At 44.4% G+C, this 11,907-nt stretch overlaps 1 protein-coding gene across 1 annotated transcript in view; it reads left to right on the plus strand.

The window, feature by feature from the left end:
• The window catches only part of SFXN1 (sideroflexin 1), a 35,043-nt gene that overhangs the window by 240 nt on the left and 22,896 nt on the right, over positions 1-11,907 (plus strand). The gene's annotated exons all lie outside the window — the stretch shown is intronic.

Consider the following 11,907-nt stretch of genomic DNA (forward strand, 5'->3'; position numbering starts at 1 on the left):
GCAGCCCCTGGGCAGGGCCGGGCCAGGGGCTCCGCGCCCCCCGCCCCAGCCCGGGCCCGCCGCCAGACGAGGTCAGACCCCGGGGTCGTGACACGAGCGACGGGGATCGTTATCCCTGCGGGAGGGGGGGAACACCCCAAAGCTCGGGCTCCCGGGGGTGCGTGGCTGCCTGAGGACCCGCATCCTGACCAATTTGGGATCGGGGAGGGGACAGCAGAGGAACAACCGGCTCCGGCTCGCCGAAGCCTCGGAGCGGGCACCCCCCCGACGGCAGATGCAGAGTTTCGGGGCTGTGGGTATGCAGGGAAAGCCCAGTGCAAGGATCTGCTGTCCTAGCGCGCAAAAATCTGCCCCTCTTCATACCGTGTTTTCTTTGCAAAAACCCTTCAAATAAGAGTAAAAACCAGAGCGGTTACATCTGAAACCCCTTCTTTCTCCAAAAGGGTTTTTTCTGTCTTACCTTATCCACAATAGGCAACGAAAGAAGATGAACGTGCTGATTTGCAAGTCGCTACCTTTGTATAGGAATCTTTCTCAAAAAAAAATCAGAAAAGGAATACAAAAGACACAGCGGTGAGATTAAAAACCTCCTAGAAGAACAAATAAGCTCACTAAGTTGTCAAGATAAATTTCGTAGGGTTCAGCATTAGTGAAGTTGCTTTTGTGCCATCTATAATTTTTCGTAATGTCAGTTAAAGCAGATACAGTGCTAAGCCAACCTTGACTAGCTAACTAAAACACTTGTTTTCCTTTCCCCCGCTCTTTCTTTTTTTTCTTTTAACTGCTTCTCAGCAAGTTCTCATTCCCCCCTTCTTATTATCCTGTCCTTTAATCATCATTCATCCCTAGAGGAAGGTGAAAATAGACAAGAAAATGAATCCTGTGCTGTTTGGTAATAGATATCTCTAATGAAACTCATAGTGAGTTTTCTTTTTCTATTTGCAAGGTTGGTTTTTTTTTTCTTTTTTCTCCTGTTCTTCTTAAAGCACAACACAGGTGAGGTTTACTGCCTGGTACTTGTCTTCTGAAAATGTCTCACGCTCCTGCCTTTCAGCAGAAACCTGAGGCTGAGGGGAACATTGCCAGCGTACAAAGTCACTGAGCACATTTTATTTTATTTGTAACAACTTCAAGGGGTTCCCCCAAAATGGCTTTCTGCCACAGCCATCCTGGATTACTCCAGGAGAAATCACAGCTCCAGAGTACACAAACAGCACAATCTTCGAGGCATACTGGAGAGAAACGCTGAGGTACATATTGCAGAAAAGAGAGCATTCTGCTCTCAGTCATCTGCTTATCAGCTCATCAAGCAAACTCTTCAGTTCATTTTTGCTAGGGAGTAGCCTTTCCTGGGGAAGAGGCTGAATTCAGTGTTGGAAGACCCTAATGCTGCTCGTATGAGTGAGGGTTTAAAACTTTCATTCTGACATTAAAAAAAAGCCTTTTAGCTTCCTCACAGCACCCTGTAAGAATCTCCCGGTCTGTATTTGTTTGGCAATTCAAGCGCTTCCTCACAGCACCCTGTAATCTCCCGGTCTGTATTTGTTTGGCAATTCAAGGATCTGTTTCAGAAGACAGAGCCTCTCTCCTGTCTCACCTCTAAGTTTGTGCAACCAGTTCAGGGATGAACATGAGGTCTGGCTCAGCTGAGACCGTGCTGGTGCAGCAAAGCCCCCTCAACAGCTTCCTGGGTCTGAAACACCAGCATTTCATGCAGGGCACCCTGCTGTACTCGCGTGTCACTTCAGCTAATTTGTAAGCTTTTAAAACTTTCATGACTTTCGTAGTCATACCCAGGTGAGGAAAAGTGAAATCCATTAAAGCCCTAGTATTATTTAGGTAAATTTAGTGGTGGGATCAGGCAGCCAATTGACATGACTCGAGGAGCCAGTTATATAAAGTATAGGGTGAATTTTCCTTCTGCTGCTCTCTGGCAAACCTGCCTCCCGCCAGCGCAAGAAGGATCCGCTCTCACCCAGGTCAGGACTTGCCTAAAACTGCCAGCAACAGGACGACAGTGCAGGTGTTTCCTGGAGATTCAGAAACAAGCACAGAGCTTGTTTAATTCTCCCTGGGTGCCCACATAAAACAGCTGCTTAATTTTATTTAATGCTCTTCAATCACTACTGACTGATGCTGGAATCAAAGCAACGCCCAGCAAAGGAAAGCTTCTGTGTCTCTATTACCACCCTGCGAGGCACCTGCTCCTCCAGGAGACTCCGGTTGGAGAAAGTCCTATTCAAAATATAAATATTGAGTAGCACCTTGATCCAAATGATCTTCATCCAAACAGTAATTAGCTACTGGAAGACCAAGTCAGAGTTGAACAAAGTCCAGATCTTTCATTCAGAGATAGCCATGCTTTAATCTACAAAATAGAGTACATACTAGAGCTGGAGAAAGGCAGCTTAATTTACAAAATAATATTACAGTACATGGATAAAAATTGTACTCATCACTCTCAGGATGACTTTCTGAGTCTTCATGCATGGGATTTATTAAACATGAAATCAGCTCAGGCATGTTAGCAGAAATAATGTCTAAAAGAGCTGTCGAGTTTCTAAATAACTGGTGAGACTAATAAGCCAAGGTAACTTTAGCCTCAGTGTAACCTTCACAGAAAAATCAAGGGTTCCTGGAAATTGAACAGCTATGAACTCTCTTAAAGATCAGTGAAGCACACTGGTTAAATTGATACTATCATGTTGGGCATTCCACAGGGAAAACCACAGCAGTGAGTACAAAAGCACAGAGCAAAGAGTAGCAGCAGAAAAAGCTATTACTTTGCTGCTAAAAAAAAATCATCTCCAAGGATCTCAAGCTCATTCTTGAGCAAAAAAGATCCAACAGCAGGGAGAAGGGATCAGTGAGAGAAATTATTTCTAGTCCCCAAACACTGACGACAAGAGACTTAAATATTCCCTACTGAGTGTGGGCTTTTTTTTTTTTTTTTGACTGGAACTCTCTTAAAGATCAGTGAAGCACACTGGTTAAATTGATACTATCATGTTGGGCATTCCACAGGGAAAACCACAGCAGTGAGTACAAAAGCACAGAGCAAAGAGTAGCAGCAGAAAAAGCTATTACTTTGCTGCTAAAAAAAAATCATCTCCAAGGATCTCAAGCTCATTCTTGAGCAAAAAAGATCCAACAGCAGGGAGAAGGGATCAGTGAGAGAAATTATTTCTAGTCCCCAAACACTGACGACAAGAGACTTAAATATTCCCTACTGAGTGTGGGCTTTTTTTTTTTTTTTTTGACTGTAGATTATAGGCATGTCCATCTTAGAGTCTGGGGGATTCAGTAGGACTGATCTCAAAAAGCACATTGGTGCCCTTGTGAGAATGTTGACTTTTGGACCATTTCCAATGGCAAGCAGTGCACAAAGCATCCCTGGGTATCAGGTCACTGGTGCAGTATGTGCAGAAGTCTGGACACTGACAGGGAAAAGGAGAACCGAAAAAGCTCAAACAGAAACAACATTTATGGAAGACTGAATTTAAATGACTTGTTTGAGGCAGCTAATTCAGGCAGCAGCAGAGCTGGGCACAAAGGGCAATGCAAGGAGGGTGTAAATGAGAAGGATTTGTTGGGCAGAGCTACTGGTTCCCGGGATCTGGAGCTCACACGCTGGCTACAGGGTGCTCACAAGGCAGGACCAGGAACTCATGCTCCTCTGGCATCTCACCTCCCTGGTGCATCAGTGCTCGACTGTCAGAGCAGCCCTGGTCCCAGCTGGGAGAGGCCACCTCCATCCCCAGGCCACAGTGGAGGAAGCCTGCAGAAAGGATTTGGGCTCTGCGGGAGGTCAGGCAGCAGACTCCCAACAAGCAGCCTCGTGTCTGCAGTGCTCTGCACACACAAGCTTTGGGAGTGGTGGAAATCATAACCTGGTTGTTTGTAAGGGGAAAGGAGCAGTGTTCCCCTCCCGTCCCCCCTCCTGCTCAGAGCCTGTTCAGGCTCTGTTCCCCATTCCTTCCCTCACCAGTAATCCCTCTCTACATTTGCAGTGCAAAGCCCAGAGCAAAGCTGGTTGGTTTCAGCTGTAACCCCCCAGATTTTACAACAAAATGTCTCTTTTTGGAGAGAAGTGGAAGACAGGAAAGAAAAAGAAATACCAAACCTGTGGCCAGGGATCCGAGCAGAAGCTGTCCTCTAAACAGTCCCCAGCCTCCTGCCACGCAGGAGCCAGGGGTAATTTAAGCTCGGTGCGATGCTGCCAATAATGGTGTTATTTAATCAGCAAAGCTTATGCAGTGACTTTTTATGGGGTTTTTCCAGTTCTACCCACTCACTCCCACATTCCAGAGAAATAAAAGTTTCCCACAATGAACACCTGGAGTGACCCTTCCTCTCACAGCTCAACCCACTCCGTCAAGACAAAGGCCATTACTGGATCTTAAATCACCCTGGAAATTGCTCAAGCAGGGAAGCCTAAAATTTCCCCCCTTCTCTTTCTGGGATTTCCATCTGCCGCAGATACGGGGTAGGAGAGGGATTACTGCCCTGCCAACACTTCCCTCCAGAGTGGGTGGAGAGCCAAACTGCAGAAGATGATGAGAATAAATTATAGCTGAGAGGAGAGGAGAGCTCTAAGGAAAGAAAAATGCTTCCTCCGACTGCCTCATCCCTGCGGCACAGCAGAATGGTGCCAGGAAATCCACAGCAAACCAAGAAGACCTCTTCTTTAATTCCTTATCTAAAGCAAAAAATACAAAATATATAAAAATTTCTGATCATTTCACCAACAGATGAAGACACTAGATGTACCACTGAATTTTATATTCTAATCCATGTATATAAAAACCCTACACAGCTGATTGCTGAGGACCTACTATATGAAATAGCACATGAACTAGTAAGTCAACACAAAAATACAGACTGGGTCATTGCCTCCCAATTTATGCTTTATTTGCATATGCATAATTTTTTTAATACTGTATAGCTTGCATTTTTTCCTTCATTCCACACTGGACGGACGTTTTAGGCCCTCAGAAAAATTGATGTTGAATATATGAATCAAAAGAAAAGTCACGGAGAAAATGACAGCACTTTTAATGTTAAAGATGGCTTTGACATATTCATTAGTATCTCAGAAATTAAATAAAGCCAGTGATACAGAATGATTCATTAGAATGAAATTAATCTGAGAAATAATTAATTCTGAGTGGATGGATAAAAAGAATACAAATAGATTTATTATCAGCAAAACTCTTCACAGATGAGTGCTACAGTGATTTCTAGCAACAGTGGATGAGACTGCAGATAATACAATTTTCTTAGCAGATGGCTTGGTAGGTGGCACTCTCCCCTCCTAAACTGGTGTTACAGATTTACTCCTGAGCTGTGTGCCAGCATAAAATGGATCCTTCCCCATATTCCAGCCCAGCCCCTGATTGATGGATGGAGAACTTCTACCAGCAGATTTTTGTGGTTTTCTGGTGCAGGACCTGTGATGATGAAGAGTGTGCTTGGTACCTACAGGAGCCTGTTGCCCCTAGAGCTCAGTGGAGCAAGTGAGCAATACTTTGCACTCCAGTTGATTATTTTTAAGTCTGCGTTATTGCACAGCCAGTTTGGTCAGGCTCCGCAGCCCTTCCATCAGCAGGCTACAAATCCTTGATTTAAAGATAATTAAACTAATACTTACCAAAAAAAAATAGAGGCTGGTACTGCACAGAGCATCACTTCTTGCACCACAGGGAGCTGCAGGAGCAGGCAGCTCACGCCCAGCCGGGGCTCTCTGCAAGGGGGGCAGCCCCACGGTGCCCATGCAGGAGCACAGCAGGTCCAGCAGTCCAGCAATGACCAGATAACTCCAAACATCCCAGTCCCAGAGCTTTGCTGTCTCCAGCAGCATATTCCCCTCTGCAGCTCCCTGGACAGCCCTGCTGCCGTTGCAGTGTTGCAGCTTTCCAACCCATCTTCAGGTTCTGGGATTAAATTGTTCTTGGAGGCAAGATGCTGGTTGTCAAAGTCCTTACCAAATCACACTGCCTGGGCTTGATGGTGGTCAGAAACGTTCCACCAAGTTAAATAAAACACTAGAATGTTATTCCAAACAAGGATCCACACCAAGGTCTAAGCTTTGTGCTGCTTTACTCCTCCTGCCATAACTTTCATTCGAACTTTTGAAAAATGTAGTAACCTGAGTGGATTACCCCAAACTATGACGTAGTCCCAAACCCACTTTCACCCTAACTCATCTGGATCTGTTTTCCTGTTCTAACCTCCGTGCCTGTCCCACCACATCAGCAGGACTGTTTCATCCCAGCAACACAAGCAATGTCTCCCTCTTTGCAGCCTGCCTTGATGCCCTTGGCTTTTCCCTGCCCTGTGACAGACTCTAGCAGATAGTACTTTCCCAGGCTGGCAATGTTCCCTGAGTTTCATCGCCCATTTGTCAAGATCTGTCTCAAGGTCAGGAACCTTCCAAGTCAGCAAGTTCCCCCTGCTCCCTTCCTGCAAAACTCCACTGCCCAGGGCTGGGCTTAGTGCACATTAAGGCTCAGCTCCACCAGCACAGGCGTTCAGGGTGAGCTGGTCCACTCCATTTAGGAGAAGTTCAAATTAGGGACGTCTTCTGGGTACAAATTACATTTCGGGAAGACTAGTGGTTCTGATCCTATCTACTTTCTGGTTTCACTTTCCCCCCCACTCTTTACAGTGGCTGATTTTTTCCTGTGCTTTTCTCAGCATTACTTTCTAAGAACTTCCCCCAGGTCTTTAGGAACTACAGGATGTACAGCTCTATCAGGATTTTTCCATTGCTTTCTTGCATTTTTCTACATCTTTTTAGGAATTTCACATGCCTTTCTAGGGTTTTGCTAGTGATCTCTGGGATTCTAGCTTTCTAGGAATTTCCACCCAGCTTTCAGGGATTTCCTATTGCCTTCTGGGAAACTTTCTCATTGCTTTCCAAGTATTTCTTTCACCTTACTAGAAATTTACATTTGCTTTCTAAGAAATTCTATCTGCTTTCAAGAAATCCCTAATGCTCTTCTAGAAATTTTACTGATGCTTTCTAGTAATCATACACTATTTACAGAATTCCCTTCTGCTTTCCATGAGTTCCCTTCTGCTCTTTAGAATTTTCCCACAGCTTTCTAGGAACTGTGCATTTCTTTTTAGGATTCTTCCATTGCTTTATAGCAATTCCTCCTTACTTTATAAGAAATTCTCTCCAGCATTCTAGGAATTTGTAGCCAGCTTTCTCAGAATTCACATTTTGCTTTCTTCCCTGTAGCTTTCTAGGAATTTCCCATGATTTTCTAGACATTTTCCATATCTTTCTAGGAATTCCCTGCTCCTGTGAATCTCTCACTGTTTTCTAGGCATTTCTATCAGCTTTCCAGGTATATCTATCATCCTGTGGCATGGTGTCAACTGTTGTTCCATGCTGTTCACGCTGTTGCGTGCTATCTTGTATTGTGGCATGTTGTGTGCTATTCCAAGTTGTCCTGTGGTGTCTTTTTTTTGTCATATATTGTGCTGTCACGTGTGGTTCTCACCTGTTTGCTCGTGTTGCTGCATGCCTTGCCGTGTCACTATGGCATGCTCTTGTGCGTGTCATCTGCTTCTGCGTGCTCTCAGAGGTTATCAAGCGCCATCCTACATTGTTGCAGGAACAAAGATTTGAGAGCGCATATTTTTAATTGCTATTTTCAAAAGTCGTTGGAAAGACTCAAGAAGTGATATCTGGTCCCTAGAGGATGATGAAAGAAAATTTGTCAGGCCTGGTTGAAGCAATTGTGAGATCCTGTGGCTGGTCCCTGTGCCCTGCGGGAGGGTGCTACGCCTCCTCTTGCCCCCATACTACATCCACGGCTGCGTATTGCTATCCCAGATCAGCCTGCCTAGTCGTCTCTTGTTGCAGACAGCAGCTGGCACAGATGTTTCAGGGCACGAACAATCCCACAAGAGGCATTTATAAAATAGCCACATCATAGAGGAAATGGCTTCCTAATCCCCTTGAAAGGCTGGGTTATCCCTTTAAACGTAGCTTTATGTCCCTTATAAATGCAGATCGGCTTTTCATGTTCATTCCCTTCCAGTCTTATCTGATATAACTATGCATGTTTCCATCTAGATAAATAGGAAAATTGGGTATGAATCAATTTAGCTTGGCACAGTATAGCATGAGTATCCTAAAACTGGGTTCAAATACTGCAGACGGAGCCAAAACCCTTAACTGATTTTGTAAGTAATCCTCTATCAGCTTATATAAGGGTTTCATTACAATATATATTGCCAAATAGTGTAGTATTACTTCTCTGTTTGACCAAATTTCCCTAGATAATAATTTATTCATCATCAGCTGAAACTGGGAAAACGGGGTGGTGGGTTTTTTAATACACTGACACAGACTCACAGAAATCCCTAGCTCATTTACAGAAATAATCTTTGAACCTATGGGCATGCCTCAGACTGCACTGACATCCCTTCCAGTCTGGGGTTTGGATTTTCTAGATAAAATTAATGTATAGTAAATCAGTAGACCATAAGAAATGCTGCATATACATGGTTCACCTCGCCCAGTATTTCTGCTCCTGATAGCAAAACCCAGCACAAAGCCTTCACAAGCACCTCCCATCAAGTGAGTGCTAATGAATAGTTCCCAGAAATGTCGCTGGCTTCTTCTGGCAAACCCCTGATAACCGCCAGCTTGGTGCCAAGGCCAGTTCTTAACACCATCTTCCAGAGCCCGCAGCTGAATACACCCCAGTTTCTTGCGCTGCACCTTCGGACCCGTCACCACACATCATTTCCCACCTGCTCTACAACTACTTTTTTCATGGAGCAGAAAAGGCTTGACATAACCCACGCTTGCCTTTACTCTATTCGACTGTGTTGTTTGTGAGCCAGGGTTGTGGAAAACCTGGTCCTGCAGTGCCACTTACTGGACATTTATGTTAATAAAAGCAATGTGCAGCTGCTCTTCATTTCCCTCAGCTGATTACCAGGTGCCAATTTGAAATGGTAAAAAATAGGAAAGGCGTTAATGTCCAATGTAAATATTATGAATACAGGAAAGCTTGGGAAAGTGAACACAGTAAAGCTCATTTCTTAGATGAGGCAGTAATTGTAGAGGAGCAGGGATCCTCCTTTTCTGGTCAGCGTAGGGAAGAATTTGCCCTGTGATAGTCTAGGAATTCTTCCAGGTGGAAACATGCAGATGGTTAAATTCATCCCTAGTTCAACAAATGCAAAGGCCTGAATGTACATCTGGAGGTTTGCCGGAGTCTTATTAATGTATTCCTTGGGAAATAAGGCAACTGAAAGGAAAACTTCAACAGGAGCTGAGGTAGGGTTTATTTGATTGATCCAGTCGTAGTCTCTCGGCACGTTTCCCATGTGTACCATTAGTGCTTGCACTGTAATTTAACCGGTAAGATACTACACTCTGCATGAACCTGTAAGAAAACACACCCTTGAGCTTACAAATGGGGCACTGACCAAGCGACATGGACTGATTGCATGGGACTTTCTGTGTCTTTTTGAGGGACCAGGACTTTTGAAGAACAAACCCACATTACTTAGCTGCAGATCAATATGCTCAAAACCACATTCTGGGGTCTGTCCCTCCTGATCCTCCAAGGCAGAGAGCTGCCTGGAGGCCACCGCAGCCCCTCCAGCCCACCCAGCTGACCTTCCTGCTCGTGGAAGGCACCGACGGGGTCTGTATACCAGGGCTCACCTCAGAATGGAAGCAAGATCAGGCCAAAACACACATCTGGATCTGGGAGCTGGCACATCCTCCTGGATTCTGCATTTTGTAATGCACACAAAACCATTTTAGTGTGAAAATCAGTGCAGACGAAGAAACATGTGTAGCCAGAGATTAGATATTCCTTGTGAATACCCGTATGCACCCATTTGCCTTCCAGTTTTGTGGCTCATGAGCAATTGCTGTTGGTTGGTCAGAGCCATCTCCAGATTTTCCAGGATTCATGGCAAAAAATCAGATTTGTTTCCCAGCAATGGGAGAAATGACTAGTGTAGTGAAGTTATATAGCTGTTCAAAACCATCTGCACTGAATATAGAGCAAATTACTAACTCGAATTAATGTGTCCATAGCTTTCCATGTAGTGACTCAGGGAAAGAATTTATGTATTAATGTATTTTACATTACAGAGTCTGTGAGCAGAGTTTCTGTTGTGACATGCAGAAAAGAGCATGTGTGGTTTTAAAGCAGATTTACAAGTTAGTATCTGTGGCATATAAGAAAATAAATTATCAGAGGCAGAAGACATCGGTCCTCAGAATGCAAACCATATACCACAGTATCAGTTCCACCCACTGGCAGCTGATTTGTTGCTGTGCACAACACCCAGCTGTCTCCATTTTCTGAACAAGATGTCTTTCCTGTTTGATCATTGCAATGTTTTCAGCAACAAGTGTTAGGGCCGGAACCATCAAAGATGTATTCGGTATTGGATCTGTCAATGGTCATGCAGACCAGGGTCTGCCTGACAAGATTAAAAAGAGATCAAGACATTAGCAGTAAAGTACAGAAACCATGAACAAATTTTATTGTGCAATAAAAATGCAGTGCAAGGGTATCAGTGCTGGTTTTTAGTCTTTCGTGATGGAATTTCCTCTGGTGTATTTGCACCTGTAACTGCCATATATATATATATATGGCCAAAGTTGTGGAACCACGGGGGAAACACATAGGTGGACATCTGAGATTTGATGTGTCTGTTTCAGAAAGAAAGTCGAATCTTAACTTTTCATTGAAAATTATAAACTGAGTAGGCTTGCTAAAAGCTGAAAACAAACGCCAGCCCACACAGTTACATTTTTATGAAAAAAAAAAAAATCCGATTTTTCACAGAAGTTCAGTTTTAACAGCAAAGATTTCACCAGTAAATGTATCTCCACAAACATTTGATACCTGGGGAGAGTTCTGGCATTTTAACATAAAATTCCCAGTTAGCATCCTGCAACGAGCAGCAACAGGGAGGTCGGAGCTTGCCAGCCCCATATTCAAAGTGTTTAAGAGCAGGATTGCCCTGCATGCAACAGCTTTCACCCCTCCAGGGATGAGACCTGTAGAGCCGTGTTGTTACAAAGGGAATTTTTCTTTTAAGACCCTAGAGGAGCTGGGCTGGGTTATAGGCGGTAGCTGCAATCGGCCTCTGCGTGTTGGCATGTTACTGTGGTCCACAGGAGAGGTAAACCAGCGCTGTTTGCAGGCTCTCAGTGGGATGCGGTACCGCTCTATCTGAACACGTTTTCCCCCATTCCCAGAAGACTCAGCATCAGTTGCGGGGTAAAGCCAGCTCATGCGTTGCTGACTCGTAACGCTATCAGACTGAGCATTAATGTGCCGATTCTTGAAACGTGCGTTAGGAATCCAGTTTGTGCCGTCCATCACCAGGAAGCTGGGCTGGAGAAGGAATAGAAACGGTGTCATTGAGTATCCCTACTATTTTTATTAGATCTCAAATGACTGTACTTCAAATCTCAAAGAGAGAAGCTATTGGATGCTATAACATATGGATTGACCATAATTACTAAAAGGAAAGAAATGCTCTGAAACCCATACCCAGCCTTCCAACAAAATCAAGGACAGGACCCATGCTTGTTATACATTTTTAAGGCACCACACACAAGCAGGTTCTCATCAGCTGAAATGGATTTCATAGGAATGCATTGATTTATTATTTTTTATTCTTTTTTTAGGATTAGGACCTAAGAATAAATTATTTTTCTACGGCTTCTTTCACTGTGGTTTCTCACAAGCATTTCCCCGCTGCTGGATGTTTTCTGCAACACGTATTTAAGCGGGAGCGATGAAAATGTGAAAGCAAGTAGGAATCCAGCTTTGCTGCCCAGGCTGCCTGCGGGCCACCGGCTCTCCGGCTCCCCAGCCTGCCCTCCCTGCGCTGACCGACGATCCA

This window comes from Egretta garzetta, unplaced genomic scaffold, assembly GCF_000687185.1.
Source record: "Egretta garzetta isolate BGI_Z169 unplaced genomic scaffold, ASM68718v1 scaffold209, whole genome shotgun sequence".
Lineage (NCBI taxonomy): Eukaryota > Metazoa > Chordata > Aves > Pelecaniformes > Ardeidae > Egretta > Egretta garzetta.